The following is a 17,248-nucleotide window of genomic DNA, read 5'->3' as shown; positions in this document are numbered from 1 at the left end:
CTAAAACATTTCTAGGAAGATGGAAGTTTAAATATTCAATCTTTTAGAAATATACTTCTGCTGTCATTACTGTAGCTGAAATAGATAAAGCATATGAAGAATAGATAGTAAAGGGGAGAAAGGGACATTCTAATGAATTTGGACATATGATTTCATCTAGGACTGAAAACAATCCATATCTGTGTTATGCAGATGGTGTACTTTGATAAGTTTTCCCTTCAGAGAATGTTTCTGACAAAATACCTTTTTTCATTTCATTGCAGGTTCTGTGAGGAATCTATTCAAGCCTAATGACACTGTGTCCTAAAGGGTAAGGTGTAATGAATATTTTTTTAGTGGTGTTAGGCCTTCATATAGTGAGACATGTTTCTTTCTCACTTGGGTACAATTTCATGAGGACATGAGGAGCATTGCCTTGCAGAGTTGGCTCTGCAAAGATGTTCTTAGCAGGAGCTGGGAACTCCTGTATTGCTCAAAGATAAGATAAAACCCTGATAACCAACAATCTTGGTTATCAGCATACCAGTACTGGTAAAGCAAAGAGTAACTAATACTGATAAAAAAAAGGGTAACTTTTTTTTTTCTTTTTTTTTCATGTATCAGTGGTTTCATATTTTTATTTTTTACTTTTTTTTTTTTTTTTTTTTTTTTTTTGTATTCCTGCTGTATACTACACAACTTCTAGCTGAGTGTTTTTTAGCAAGAGTATGCTGAATCTTCCTCCCTCCCTTTTAATGTAAAATCAATTTTGATAGAGCTAAAAAGATCAGTATTGCACCACAAGTACTGTGCAGAGTGTAGCCGATACCTGTGTTTTATTGTTGCTGATTGATACAAAATATGTGAGGCCTGACCTAGAACAATACTGTAGCTTAATTTTCTATTTGTGGAGATTTATTTTTTTATTATTTTTTTTTTATTTTATTAATTATTAATTATTTTTTTTGTCAAGACACTGAGACATTTACATGATGTGAATGTTTTCCAAAAGCTAAGATGAAATAACGAAAAATGATTTTCCAAATCCAATGCAACTGTTACAAGGAATGTAACAGCTGGTGACCTACAGTTCAGTGGGAGATGAACAAACAGGTCTATTCACCTACAGAGTGTAGATAAAAATTAATAAGAAAGGGGGAAATTAAATAATGAATGAACAAAGGGATGAAGGTGAAAGATGTTCAACAAGGCCAAGTGCCGGGTCCTGCACCTGGGGTGCAATAACCCCAAGCAGAGCTACAGGCTGGGACAGGAATGGTTGGTGAGCTGCCAGGCAGAGAAGGATCTGGGAGTGATGGTGGATAGTCGGCTGAATATGAGCCAGCAGTGTGCTCAGGTGGCCAAGAAGGCCAACGGCATCCTGGCTTGTATCAGGAACAGTGTGACCAGCAGGGCTAGGGAGGTGATCGTCCCCCTGTACTTGGCTCTGGTGAGGCTGCACCTCGAGTACTGTGTTCAGTTTTGGGCCCCTCACTACAAGAAGGACATCGAGGTGCTTGAACGAGTCCAGAGAAGGGCGACAAAGCTGGTGAGGGGCCTGGAGAACAAGTCCTACGAGGAGCGGCTGAGGGAGCTGGGCTTGTTCAGCCTGGAGAAAAGGAGGCTCAGGGGCGACCTTATTGCTCTCTATAGGTACCTCAAGGGAGGCTGTAGCGAGGTGGGGGTTGGTCTGTTCTCCCATGTGCCTGGTGACAGGACGAGGGGGAATGGGCTTAAGTTGAGCCAGGGGAGTTTTAGGTTAGATGTTAGGAAGAACTTCTTTACTGAAAGGGTTGTGAGGCATTGGAAGAGGCTGCCCAGGGAAGTGATGGAGTCACCATCCCTGGAAGTCTTTAAAATGTGTTTAGATGTAGAGCTTAGTGATATGGTTTAGTGGAGGACTGTTAGTGTTAGGTCAGAGGTTGGACTCGATGATCTTGAGGTCTCTTCCAACCTAGAAATTCTGTGATTCTGTGATTCTGTGATGTGTAGCCATGCATTCTGGTTTAACTAAGTTAGAATTTTTGATCTGTTATTAAAAGGCAAGAATTGAAGAGTTTGCTCAGGGCAAAGATTTAGTAAAACCTGTGTTAAGATTTCAGATGATAGGAGAGGAGCTGAATGCGTACACTTCTCAGGCATCATCCTTCACAGACTCACTTCAGGGTGTAGCTATTTGCAGACGAAAACTGCTTTAAAATAACAGCATGGAAATACAGACCATGGATTTGTTTTTGCAACAGAATTCATACTCATTTAGGCAGACAGAAATGAAATAAAGCCCAAACACTTGAAAATAGATCCAAAAGGGAATAGCCACCTGAAATCCACCTGAAATTTCCCAAACCAGCCTATTGCCACATATAACTGGTGTTGTCCAGAGCAATGTGGCAAGTAAGTCCCCCTCCTCCCCTTATTCAATCCAGAAACTGGATCACAGATAAACACACACCAAGATAATAATCATTATTTCAAAAGGTAGTTGTGACTACTTTCTCTCAGCTGTGAATCTTAAAGAAGGGTTATATAGTTTTTCAAGCTGGAGTTTTACTCTCTTACTCTGAAATCATATGTGAAGAGTTCAGCTGGCTAATCAGGCAGGTCGATTAGGGCATTTTGGCTTGGCCTCCCTGATGAAGCCATACTTTGATACAGCAAAGGCTGCCACGGCAAATCTTGGCTGCCAATATACTAAAAAGAGAGCATTTAAGCTAAAATTAATCCATCATTTATTTGAAAATACTTTCCAAGTTACTTGAAGAATATAGCTTTTCATTAAAAACAAAAACAAACAAACAAAACAAAACAAACAAAAAAACAAACAAGAAGAACAAAAGGAAAGTACTAACTATTCCCTACTTAATATACAACATAACTAGAAGAGCATGTGCCATATGGCTTTGCTTTCCTTGTGAGAAGTTATGGAGTGAACTGAGGAAGAAACAGCCCAGACTTTGCTTCCTTTCCAAGATGAGATGATCAAATTTTAATTCTTCACCATCCAAACATCCTTTGCATTATACTAAAATAAACATATTGTAAAATGCTGAGCAGGTTACATTTGTCATTCATAAAGTTTTCTGTGCCTAAGCCAAGATGGTGCAAATATACCCTTCCCTAGCTGCACATATTAAATACTCGCTGTAAAAAACTGCGACAAAATGTATCGAATGCACATGTGGCATATAGTTTTTCAAGTGTTTTGTCTCTGCATAAACCAATAAAAAGTTCAGAAGACTGTTCAAAGGCAATAGGCACTCAGTGAGGAGCCTTTTCATGACATATTTGTACTCTCCAGCCCAGCTGTTTCAGCTGCAAATGTCTTTGGAAGAAGTTCACAACACCGTCTCTACAGCATGTAGAAAAAGCCTTATCTTCTTTCTCTTTTTCACTCTTCACATGGAGATTGCATGATACCATTTTTACTCATTCTCTCAACAAATACTTATCTTCCCTAATTTCTTATCTTCCATAATTTCAAATGTTAAAAACTTAAAGAATTTAGGAAAGGGATGTACATAATCTTAAATTATAGCTGTTGCTTCCACACACACATTAATTCTAACACATAATGGTTAGCCTTAGCTTTCCACTTTTCTCATGAGGTGAGTCAGTTATGGCTCCCCATCTGGATTACACATAAATAAAAACTGTGGCTTATTCATTAATTGGTAAAAGTGATTGTGTTCCATAGATATATAATGTATATTTATTAACGTGATTATTTGTGCTGACAGATAAAATATCATTGTTAAAATGGCCAATAATTTCTTACGTGGCTTTCCAGCTTTCATCAAGCTGGAAAAGTTTCCTGTTAAACTAACTTTGGAAAGAGAACCATACAAAGACTAGATTTATTACTCAGCAGATGCTCATCACATTGCTTAATGCTTTATTTCATGGTCCATATTCATCATCCTTTTTTATTCTCAAATCTTTACCCAGTTCTTTTTGAACATCTGGTTTTCTTCCATGTTTTTAACAGAATATTTTTTTTGGGCAAAGTGTTTCTTATAATGCTCTTGATCCTCATCGGTGTTTGGAACATAGGCAAGAGAATAAGACTTATATGATTAAATGCAAAGATGTTTGCAAGATTGTTTCATTTTCAGATAAATTTAAATTTGTTTCTTCAGTGACATCATCTGTTAGAAGCCTTTGACATAAATCTGCTCTTTCTGGGAACTTGGGCAGAATGTCTTTGTAAAGGAGATTGTTCCATGAACAACTGATCTGTGTGCAGACTTGAAGTTAAATTAAAAAATAAACAAATTTAGGTTTATATTTTACAATAAGTTTTAAACTTTGGAATATAGTTTATTGAAAAATTACAAATAGTTTATTGTATTTTCACTTTAGCCATTTGCCACATGATATAATATTGATTTACTTTTTGCTAGACATATGTACCTAATGAGACTTCTGTTATAATGTCATCTGAATGACTAATACAGTAGGACTGAAAGCAGAAGTTTCATTCTTGACATCTCAATAGAAGACTTTAAAATCTTTCTAAATTTTATTTATTTATTTTTGCTTATATATACTTTCTGAGAAAAATAAAACATGAATATAAAAATGTCATTAATTCACAGCAGTGCTACAATACAAATAAAATACAGGGGGTGGAAGGGGGCAGAAAAGAGCACATGAGATAGTTATTTATTAGGAAAGCTGCTTATCAGTATTTATAACAGTTGAAATGAGTAATACCTAAGACTTAAGAAAAACATTTCTGATTTTGTTTATGCTTGATTTCTCACTTAGATAAGCTTCTTTGCTTATTAGGACTGCTAAAGTCACCCTTTACACAAATCTCTTTCCTTGCAGCCTTCACCTAACCTTGCAACATGTCTACACACTTGAAGACAAATCACAAGAAAGATCATGAAACAGAAATGCAGTCATTTGTAGTTTATGATTTGTAGGTAGGGGTGATGGAAAAAAAGGAGCTTTTCAGAAAATAGTGGTCAGAGACTGAAGAGCTGGTAGTGGGAAATTTCTCAGCTGTGAGAAAAAAAAAAAAAAAAAAAAAAAAAAAAAAACAGATGGAATATAAAAGAAAGAGTCAGTGAGAAGCATGAGTTTCACTGACTCAGTCCCCCTTACAAGTCACCAAAAAGTGTTGCATGCTGTCTTACACCACATCTGAGATCTCATGTTGATTCTGTCAGCCACTGCACACCCCACTCATTTCAATGGAATTGTTTATATACACCCGCCAAAAAGTTAGGAAGGAAGACATATAACTTTTTGTTTTTCTTTTCTTCTGGGTTCCAGTATTTTTTTACAAATTTAAATTTGTAAATTTAAAAAGTTAAATTTAAAAGCAGTATTGTAAATTTTTGTTAGACCTTCCAGGGCCCATTTCATTTTCTTTAAAAGGAGAAAGAAAAAAAAAAAGGAGAGAGAGAGAAAAAAGAAGAAAAGAAAAGTTTAGGAAATTCAGTGCCATAAGGCTTCAGTGCAAAGATGTGGTTGTTAAACCTAGGAAAGAGATTTAAAGTAAACACTCTGTTCAGCTGTTCTTTCTTTGATATACTGATATTCTTTCATTGATTTTGTGGCACTAGGGAGGGAAAGCTGCCTTCACAAACCTGTCCACCAAGGAACTGCTGCGTTTGCCTGGAGAAAACATCACATCTGTTAAATTATACAGCTCTTTTGTTCTTCAGCCCAGGTTGCTGGTGAAGACTTTATATGTATTGCCTTATTTTTAATGCTTCCAGCTGTTCTTTTTTCCCTGTGAAAGGAAATCCCTGTGTAGAGGCACAGCAATCCTGAAGGTATACCCAGATTTACTTCTGGCATTCAGACACAGCAGTGTAGGGCAGAAAGGTCTCCTGCCAGTCTCAGCTTCGCTGACCTGTTCTGCAGTTCCTCTCCCCCTCAGCACAGGTATATCTAACATGGTGCTGGCAGTGAACTCCAAGTAAGTTTCATGTGCTGCAAAAGAGGAGAACAAGGATGGAAAGTAATAGCTGTTTCCTAGTTTGTTTAAGTTATAGAAAAGATCAACATTACTATGCTAAGAAGCCATTTTGGAAATTTCATCCAGAAAAAAAATTGACGAATATTAATAAATCTTTTTTTTTTTTTTTTTTTTTTTTTTTTAAATCCTTACTAGATCCACAAGGCAACTGTTTTCAGTTCAGGACATTCTGAGGAGGATTCAAGTCTAGAAACGTAGCAGACCTTGTCTTCTGGGTACTTGGCTACCTCTTGGTTCACTATCTTTAAAACATGAGATTTAACTTCTGTATTAGCATGCTATATTTCTTCAAGTTAAGTGAACAGCTTATTAATAGAAGCTGGCATACACTGCCTTGAACATATGACTGCTAAGATCCATGACAAGACATGGAGTTTGCAGCTACCATTTCTGGAATACCTCATAAACCTTAGATTTAAGGTTTATTAATTATTAAACAGTAAATTTATCATAGTATGTTGAATCAGTCGTACGTTGAAATTTCTCAGAGATTTCACTTAGTCTCATCTCTGAATTTCTCTAGAAATATAAAGGAGTTACTGTGGACCTGTGCTATGTATTGTAGGAAGAATGCCTTGTTGGGTATGTATCACACAATGACAGAGTGTCCTCTGAGGGAGTGTATTCTGAGAGCCAGAGCTCCTGGGATGTGGCCAGAGGGAGCAGTCAAAACTTCTCCTGAACTTAAGTGGCTGCAGGAAGAGTTTAGGTTCAGAAAATATCCAAAAATGGCCAAAATGGAGCTAGGAGTTTTCGGTCCAGTTGGTGATTACAAAATGTTATACAAATGAAATTTTAACAAAGGCTATGGAACAGTTTTTCATACATCAGAAAAAAAAAATACTTAGCTTGTGACCTTTATTTGTGTGTGTGTGTGTGTGTGTGTATGTATAACACCATGAAGCATTAAGAGGATCTACTTTTAAAAATCAGCAAAGCATTTCATCTTCAACTATACAATGGATTTCTAGCAGTACTGCTTAAATAAGTGGAAAATTATGCAAGTGTGGAAAATGATGCAGATGCTAAAAACTCAGGAGTTTTCTATTCTGCATTCAATAATATATAATTAATGGAAGTAATGGAAGTAATTTGAGTATGATAGATCAACAACGGTGTCTGCATATCGGCCACTCTGCTGCAGCTTTCTAGCAACCCTGGGCTCTGTTTTCTTTAAATAACTAAAAGGCAAGAAACTCTCCTATGGAGCAGGAGACTCTTCCATATGGTGTAGCATGTGGAACTGGTTTACTGATTCATCATCCTCTTGTTCAGGGAGGGTCTTTTAAGCCCAGCCCATTACAATGTGCACCCCTCAGACAGGGAGAGAAGCAAGGAAAGGTGTGCAGAAACAGGTCTGCCTGTTCCTCTGTAACAGCAGATCAGCTAAGACAATGTATACCACTGTGTTTAGTATGCAAGACATAAAGCACGTGGCACTGGAAGTCAAATGTTAATACAAACATGATTAAGCCCTTTCTGCTCGAAAAGTGAACTGAAAAGGTGGCTGTCTTTTTAGCCACACTCAAAAGGAGCACCGCTTTTTGAGAAACACCATGACTTTTGTTGATAATGAAAGTAATAATATGGAAGACCTGTATTTTTGTCAAAAATACTTTTTAATTTTTTAATTTTTAATTTTTAATTTATTAAGTGGCACATCTGATGAAGCACCAGAAGGCTGGGAACAGCATTGTCTCTACAACTTTTCATTTTGCTGGTGCTCCATCAGCCTGGAATATATAAAGATTTACATATATTTTCCCAAGAACTTGCTATTTCTCTGACAAATGTTGAAATAGAAGTTGACACCTTTAATAAGAAAATGAAGCCAAGGAATAGAATATGAGTAAATTAAGACAGCCATTAGTTTTATTCTAGTTTATTTTAAAACCAAACAACCAAACAAAAACAATCAACAACTTATCAACAAAAAGAACTATTCATGAATTTTAATTCAAAAAACCTGCCCTGATTATAGAATTAATCCCTGTCTGGAATCAGGTATTAGAAATTATTCATGATCAGCCAGTACCAATTCAGATTACCACTCCTAAAAGTGCATAAAGAATTATGGAAATGAGAAAAATAACTTAATGACTGATGCACTGGTTTAGGAAACAATTTCTGGGCGCAGTTGTTTTTTCCTCTGCAGAGAATGGCCAACGTTTTTTAACTAGACTATCAATATTTTTTTTTTGTTGTTTTTTGAGTTGATATTTTTATTTGCTATAAATTCAAGGGGAAACTCTAACAGCTGCTATTGATTGTTCATATGCATTGACTCATATCCAATGCTCATACTCTTGATATTTTCATGTCTTCTGCCTAGTTAGATCACTGTGGATTTATTCAAAATCTTTTTCATTCTTCAGCTAACTGAAAAAAAATGGGTCACCTACACATTTTTTCAGTTCACTGCACTATTTCTATAAAGTAGTTAAAAGAAATAATGAGAACAGCATCTATTCAGGTGGTTTAACATTGAAATTTTCAGTTGTTTAACTTAATCAGTGTTAAATGGACTTAAAACATCTATGTGGGGTACTTCAGTTTGCAGTACCCAGGCCATCTTTAGTTACTTTAGGTACTTCAGTTTGAAGTACCATAGGCCATCTTTACCAAGAAATGATGGTTTAAAGTGAGAAAAGAATAATTTGTAATGATTCATCTACCTGAGAAATGAGAAAATATGTTGGAAATTTTTAAATGTTTCTGCATTTTTTTTTTTTAATTTTATTTTTTGAGCAGGGATGTGAAGTAGTTATAAAATCTATTTATATTAGGCATGTTTTGTATCTTACTAGAAAATTCATCTGCATCTGATCAGATGATATATGTCTCAAAATCACATGACGTTGAAGTGGTTATTACAGAGCTTGCTCTAACCCGTATTAGTCATCATGCCTCAGAAAGGGATAATTATGCAACCTTTCCCCACAATTGTAATAAAAATGATAAGTATTTGTAGAAGGTGGATGTGACAGTGATAATTGTTGTAGAATAACCCTATGAGGAAAGTAATAATTTCGTACTTGAAATAGGATTCAGATGCTATGCCACAAGGAAGGATCACATTCTAAAGGAATACAAAGAGGCAACATTCATGCTCAAAAAAGTGTTGAGTAGTTGCTTGGTGAATGGTTACATTAAGGAAGATGGAAATGACAGGAAGGGAGAGAAAAGGAAATTGTGTCACATCATGCACAAAAAAGCCAGAATTGAATATGGTGAAGAGTCCCTGAACTATTTACCTATGAAATGGGGAAGAGACAACAGAGAAACAGGTTGTCACTCTGATCTGATTAAATGCCCCAATCAGCACATATTGTAAAAACCTTGGGATTTCAAAAAATTATAAATTAAAATTTCCTGACTCTAAAAGTGTCTAGTGTATGGGAACTTTTTGTTTAAACTCATGTTATCAGTAATTTCTCACACTTGTAGAACTTTCCTGAAGAATTTTGAGTTTGTCACAGGTTGCTTATAATAGCTAGATAATGAGCAAAATACTGTAAGGCCCAGCCTATCTTTCTCAAAGGGGTCTGGGTGAAGAAATACCAGCAGGAAACAACAGGAGCATTACAAAGAATGAACAACTAGGGGTGTGTTGAGTAAGATGGAAAGGTTTGGTTTTTTTTTCTTAGTACATTAGAAATGTACATAATCTTGACCAGTAATATTGATCTATGGTGGGTTAGGAAGATGGGATTAATAATTTGAAACAACAAGAAATATCAAAAAATGTTTTTGGTTAGTACCTGAGGAAAAGTCAAATTCTGCATTTGTTCACATACGAATTTGTGCATTTGTGTAACCTGATGAAGAGTCATAGATACTGAAGAGTATAAGAGCACTAGATACTGAAAAGACATATTTTAGAACCTGAAAATTGGACATATCTGAATTTTACAAAGACTTGGCTTGGAAGATTTTGGGACTGGCAACTTGACTTCTCATGGATATCTAGAACAGTAGAGTACTTGGGGAGACTTGGAGGAAAGCAATTCTCTCCAGTCATAGGCCGTGTTCTGGCCTCATAGCTGATATGGCCTTAGAAGGAAGACAGGACAGGCCTTTCATGGTACCTGAATAAACTGGTCATCTACTTTTTCACCAAACTCGAAATTGGTGGAACTGTTAAAAACATTATGCTCCTTGTGGATATTTTACAGGTAATTCTACTTCTTGAGAATTCAGATAAAGGCTTGGAAGTGACAGAATTTTTGGGGGGATTAGCCTAAATAAATAAATTTAGGCTCTCTAAGCATGATTTCTGGAGATCCGACTGATCTGTGTATTTTAACAGCAGAACAGGGAATGATGCTGAGACATGATTGTATGAACCAACTAATGCCTAAGTGATGACCTCAATGACATGCTGAAGACTGTTAACAGCTAGATTTCCAGTATTCAGTAGTTCAGTTGGAATCTTTGTAGACTATCAGAGAAGTTTCTGTTCAGATTTTGAAAGCAGTCTAGGTTTTGAAACCACTAGTGAATTACTATAACTCATTACATTTATTTTCTAAATGATGAAAGCTAAGTAAATGTATAACAGAGTTTCCAACTGACAAATTGAGCCAAAACTTGGTACACTTCCAAGCGGTCAGAGGGGCAGAGTGTATATCACTGAGTGACTTTATTTAATTACAGTTTTTAATTCTATTAAAGATCACTTTACATTTTTAAATGATGATGTCCTTGCTCTGATCTGACCCTTTTATTCTTAAATTATTGCAAAGCAGTAATTTCTAATAATCATACAAAGAATAGTCAACTTTTTTTTTTTTTTTTTTTTTTTTGTCATCATCAATACTTGTTGAGCCATGTCTGTATCCAGGTCATGCAACTTTTCCAGGTCAGTTTGGATCAATACAATGGGCCACATATTGATCTCTTCTACATGGATCTAATACCCACATATGTATTATTTGTCAAGGAGCAAAAAAAGTGAAAGTTTGTAAAAAGATAGTGAAAGTTTTTTTTTGTTTGTTTGTTTGTTTGTTTTTTTTTTTTAATGGATCAAAATGGTATAGTGATAGCATTTTTTTATGGGATTTTTCACATGATGTCTTCTTTTCTGCCCTCAAAGACAAGCATATATGCTATTTCTGCTCCAAGGGCCTGTGTCTCTAATTAGTTATACCTGTGACTAAACCATCTGCAAGATGTGATCTAATTATGACTGAGGGGCTGCCCCATCTAACTGCTATAGCTGACTTTCCTTCTAAATCTGTCTTCTCTCTTCAGGTTACTGTTCCATGCATGTGCAAAAAAAAAAAAAAAAAAAAAAAAAAAAAAAAAAAGAGAGAGAGATTCCTGACACTATCAATGCAAGCTTAACCTTAAACTGAAATTGTGAGTCATTCTATTGGTGTAGCCTCTACTCTTGCCTTCAGAAGAACTCTTTCCTTGTAGAAATATCTTTCTGAAAACATACTCAAATGCTTGTCTCATGAAGAAAATTTCCCTTTGCAACTATCAGGTTCACTAAGGAAAACAGAATTAACCTCGAGAAAGTCTATAATTCCCCTCAAATTCTCTTTTATCTTTTATCACCGTCCTGTTGGATGTAGATGATCTTAACCTACTGTAAACTGATACATAACAGTTCTATAGTTCACTGGACATGAATGATAAAATTTGCATGTTTTTGAGAACATGCATTTTGCTCAGAATATCAAAGATTGCTCTTTATTCCTTTTCTCCTTATCCTTTGGTGAAAATTACAGAATAACAGAATCACAGAATCACAGAATTTCTAGGTTGGAAGACACCTCGAGATCATCGAGTCCAACCTCCGACCTAACACTAACAGTCCTCCACTAAACCATATCACTAAGCTCTACATCTAAATGTCTTTTAAAGACCTCCAGGGATGGTGACTCCACCACTTCCCTGGGCAGCCTCTTCCAATGTCTAACAACCCTTTCGGTAAAGAAGTTCTTCCTAACATCCAACCTAAAACTCCCCTGGTGCAATGTAAGCCCACTCCTCCTCGTCCTGTCACCAGGCACATGGGAGAACAGACCAACCCCCACCTCGCTATAGCCTCCCTTGAGGTACCTGTAGAGAGCAATAAGGTCGCCCCTGAGCCTCCTCTTCTCCAGGCTGAACAAGCCCAGCTCCCTCAGCCGCTCCTCGTAGGACTTGTTCTCCAGGCCCCTCACCAGCTTTGTCGCCCTTCTCTGGACTTGCTCGAGCACCTCGATGTCCTTCTTGTAGCGAGGGGCCCAAAACTGAACACAGTACTCGAGGTGCAGCCTCACCAGAGCCGAGTACAGGGGGACGATCACTTCCCTAGCCCTGATGGCCACACTGCTTCTGATACAAGTCAGGATGCTGTTGGCCTTCTTGGCCACCTGAGCACACTGCTGGCTCATATTCAGCCGACTATCCACCATCACTCCCAGGTCCTTCTCTGCCAGGCAGCTTTCCATCCACTCATCTCCCAGCCTGTAGCTCTGCTTGGGGTTATTGCACCCCCGGTGCAGGACCCGGCACTTGGCCTTATTGAAATTCATGCAGTTGACCTCAGCCCATTGGTGCAGCCTATCCAGATCCTCCTGCAGAGCCTTCCTGCCCTCTAGCAGATCGACACATGCACCTAACTTCGTGTCATCTGCAAACTTACTGAGGGTGCACTCAATGCCCTCATCCAGATCATCGATGAAGATATTAAAGAGGACTGGCCCCAGCACCGAGCCCTGGAGAATGCCACTAGTAACCGGCCTCCAACTGGATTTGACTCCATTCACCATGACTCTTTGGGCCCGGCTATCCAGCCAGTTTCTAACCCAACGAAGCGTATGCCAGTCCAAGCCAAGAGCAGCCAGTTTCTTGAGGAGAATGCTGTGGGAAACAGTATCAAAAGCCTTGCTGAAGTCAAGGTAGACCACATCCACAGCCTTTCCCTCATCCACCCAGTGCGTCACTTTGTCATAGACGGAGATCGGGTTCGTTAAGAACGACCTGCCTTTCATAAACCCATGCTGACTGGGCCTGATCGCCTGCTTGCCCTGCAAGTGCTGTGTGATGACTCTCAAGAGAATCTGCTCCATGAGCTTCCCTGACACTGAGGTCAAACTGACAGGCCTATAGTTCCCTGGGTCTGCCCTCCAGCCCTTCTTGTAGATGGGTGTCACGTTTGCTAGCTGCCAGTCAACTGGGACCTCCCCCAATAGCCAGGACTGTTGATAAATGATGGTAAGCGGCTTGGCCAGCTCCTCTGCCAGTTCTCTCAGTATCCTCAGGTGGATCCCATCTGGCCCCATCGAATTGTGCACATCCAAGTGCCGTAGCAGGTTGCCAAGCATTTCTTCGTGGATAGTGAGATTCTGCTTTGTGGATTCTGCTCCTCATCCCCTTCCGCCAGCTCAGGGTACTGAGTATCCAGAGAACAACTGGTTTTGCCGCTAAAGACTAAGGCGAAGAAGGCATTAAGCACCTCCACCTTTTTCTCATCTTTTGTAACAAGGTTTCCCCCCGCATCCAGTAAAGGATAGAGATTCTCCTTAGTCCTCCTTTTTGTGTTGATGTATTTATAAAAACATTTTTTGTTATCTTTAATGGCAGTAGCCAGATTGAGCTCCAGATGAGCTTTGGCCCTTCTAATTTTGTCCCTGCGCAGCCTCGTAACATCCTTATAGTCCTCCTCAGTGGCCTGCCCTTTTTTCCAAAGATTATAAACCCTCGTTTTTCTTTTAAGCTCAAGCTGCAACTCTCTGTTGAGCCAGGCCGGTCTTCTTCCATGCCAGCTCTGACATTCAGTGTGTGAATGTCTCAATTTAACAAAAAGCATTTCCTTGAGCTAAAAATAGGTAAATTAACCAAAATATGTAAATGAGAATCTGCTAGGATGGTTTGTATTAGAATCAGCTTAGCACCACCCTAAAACAGTAACCATAAAGGTGAAAAGTGAGACCCATTGGGCAAAAGAAAATGAAATCTGACAGATTGAGGCTAAAATTTTTTAATGTTTGCAAAACATTGAAAATTTATAAAACATTATTTCAGGTGGCACAGTTCAACGGGCACTGTTAGAAGCCATAGTGTATTTTGTATTCAATGAGTTTCAAATATTTGAGTCCTATATTATCACATTTATCTCTATGTGTAACACCTTATTCTAAAGTGTCTACCTGGTGAGATGGTTATGAAATTTATTTTTTGGATATCACTTTATTCAATGATGCATGGTAGTGTATTCTCTTGGGAAAGTTATAATTTAATTGCTAATACTATTTGCCTGAGTTACTGTTTGCCCGAGTTACATTTGATGTGTTACTGCAATGACTGGGGGCAAAGGTGATAATGCTTAGCTATATTTCTACGAGTTCTTAAAAATAATTGGATTAGAAATCATGTGCTGAGAACCTACTTATTATTCTTAACAGTTCAGGACTTATTTAAGTGTTTTAATCAAATGGTAAATTATGTATTTCTCAGACTACTTTAAATCCTGGCTTTGAATCACAATTTGTAAGCACTAGAGCACAAGCCTTTTCATTAGGTAAAACAATATTTATAGCATTTTGTCTTTCTCATTCCACACAGTAGGACATAAAAAACAGACATTAATGTTAGAGGCAAGCCATGCTATGCCATCTAAATAAATACACAGATTTAGCACATCAGTAAAATAATGTGATTATAATTAATCTCATACACCTGCAGAATGTCTTTTCCAAATCACTCTTAATTGATAGCCTTTGATATTTTTCTGAATTGCTAATAGAAATACAGCTTTTAGTGAGGAAAACAGTCTGGTTTATATTTTCATTAGACTTCCTGTGTCTGTATTGTACTGCACCTGCCTACTCCCAAAATGCTTGTTATATTTGTCATATACTTTTATGAGGATGGGAGCACTGTTCTGGCAAGCTAGCTAACTTGACTCATATTGTGTTCAGATATAAAACATGAAGACCCACTTGTGATTGCAAAGGTAGTAAGTCTAATTTGATTAGTACTCCAGTGACATGGCATATTATGAATGTCATCTGTCATTTCTCATAAATACTCATGAAAGAATCATTTTCAGAGAAGGCATAATTGAAGCCTGTAATTCAGCACTTTTCACGCTATGGGAAATAGTACTATATCATGATCAATGCTGGCTTTAAAACATAAAGAAACTGGAAAAGCAATAAACAGAAAATCCTATGTTTCAAAAGGAGTGAAAGATCTTCCCTTGATTTCAGTGGGAGTATGATTTTCTCAAAATTTGTGTAACTAAGTCTCAGGTATTAAAAATAAAAATCTTAAATCTCTGGTGTTAAACAACTAGGACTTATTTTCTAAAAATGCTATCTTTCCATGAGTTGCTAAGCAACTGGGTTTGAAGAAAAAGGCCAGATCCTCAGCTTATGTGAACTGGAGGGATGTGAATACACACACACGTACACACAAATTTTTCAAAGGGTTGAGGATATGCATGAAGTTGGTGTCTCTTTCAGGGACGTTTGTTTGCATACACAAAAGTAAGTGGATAAGTAATTTTGCAGAGATGGCAAAAATTACATCTTCTGACAGTGTCAGTACAATAAGAAAATTATCTTCTCATGGTAAATTACAAAGGTCTGAAGTTTCTCATTCTCAAGCATCCTGCTGGAATGTGATTGAAACTACTTGTTTTCGTCTTTTTAGTTTTTAAGAATATTGTTATATAAACATTTCTGAAATGATTTATTAAAGCACTATGAAAAAATAGGGGAAGAAGCAGAGGAGAAAAAAGTCCTGTTTCATTTATTTATTTATTTATTTATTTATTTATTTATTTTAGAATATTCTCTCCATTGTCAAAAAAACAGCATTCAGGATAGTGGTAAGATAATGCTAGTCTGCCCCCAAAGTGAGAGAGTGATCAATATTTGTTTTGTTACTTACGTGATTAATTTCATAGCATAATTGTGATCTTTCCTATTGCTGTAGCCAGGAAGACATAGCACTAATATAAAAACAAACCAGGAATATATTTCATCTAAAATCACGGAACCAACCTACAGAACAGAGTTGCACTTTGCAAACCAGCATAAGGCAATTGTCTTCCAAAATCCATTAAATACAAGTATACTTTTTGACACCAAACAGTCTTTAGTTTCACTAGTAAATTCTTCAGAATTTCTGCCACTGGACATTTATGATAATATGAGATTTTCAGGGAAATCTGGGTTCTTATTCACAGTAACTCAAAATAGTTTAAATAGTTATAAAACTGTATTATGTATATTTCTTCATTTATGGTAACAATTGACAGTCATTATACTTGGATTTCCCTATTTTATAATTAAATTTATACAGCAAGGCCGTTGTATTTTTTTTTTCTGCATTTTTCCTATCCTAAAGTTGCTAACATGTTGCTCTGTTAAGAGGTTAAATAAGAATGAATAATTTTTTATTTTTTTTTTCCTAGAAAAGTTCTGTTCTACTTTTACATAAATAACTTGCCTTACAGATAACTCACTGGAAAGGCCAAAAATAAGTATTCACCAGAGCTGGCTGCTCTAAACGGGATGAAGGGCTATGATAAAAGAGGGAATGAGGAAAAATCTCTAGTCTTTTTCAGTACAGCAAATACTGTTCGGTGAATTCATCCTACAAGCATTATATATAATACGCAGTGGTGCTGAATTAGGGTTGCTTTGACAGATAACTTGCAGGCTGCAAAAATGGAAAGATAAAGATGTGCTAGCTGGTACTTGAGAAAAACTGTGACAACTGCGGTGTCTCCAACAGCTGGGTGTTCCCTCTGTGAGGACATTCCTGGGTGGATTCATTCTTCCCTGCTTGCATCAGTTATTTTGCAAGAAGTGTACCTAAATTTTAAGGGAACAAGCAGAGTCAGATGAATAAAAAGCAAACAGTAATATCAATTATAATGCTGGTATTCAGTTCATCTTCTTATGAACATGTTTTGCTTCCAGCAAAACAACCTTTATTCTTCAAAGTAGACCTCACTCAATTTTTGTTTATTTTTTAGTAGATTATACTAGCTATTATCTGGAGATTATTTTACTTTTTGAAACCATGTGCCTTGCATTTTAATCATCACCTACTATCTACTGCTTCGGATGTTTTTAAGCTTGTTCAATCCATTAAAGCAGAAAGTGTGTTAATAAATTCTAGTCACTGATTGATATTAAATGACATATGTAGCAAGCAGTCCATCTGTCTGTTGTATCATTCCGTGCCTTCTTTCATGTTACCATTACAAATTCTGTAATAAATAGTCGGATCATTTTGAGTGACATGTGGGATCTTTATTGGGCAAGA

Source organism: Aythya fuligula, chromosome 4 (genome assembly GCF_009819795.1).
Source record: "Aythya fuligula isolate bAytFul2 chromosome 4, bAytFul2.pri, whole genome shotgun sequence".
Lineage (NCBI taxonomy): Eukaryota > Metazoa > Chordata > Aves > Anseriformes > Anatidae > Aythya > Aythya fuligula.
This window is presented reverse-complemented; position numbering follows the sequence as displayed.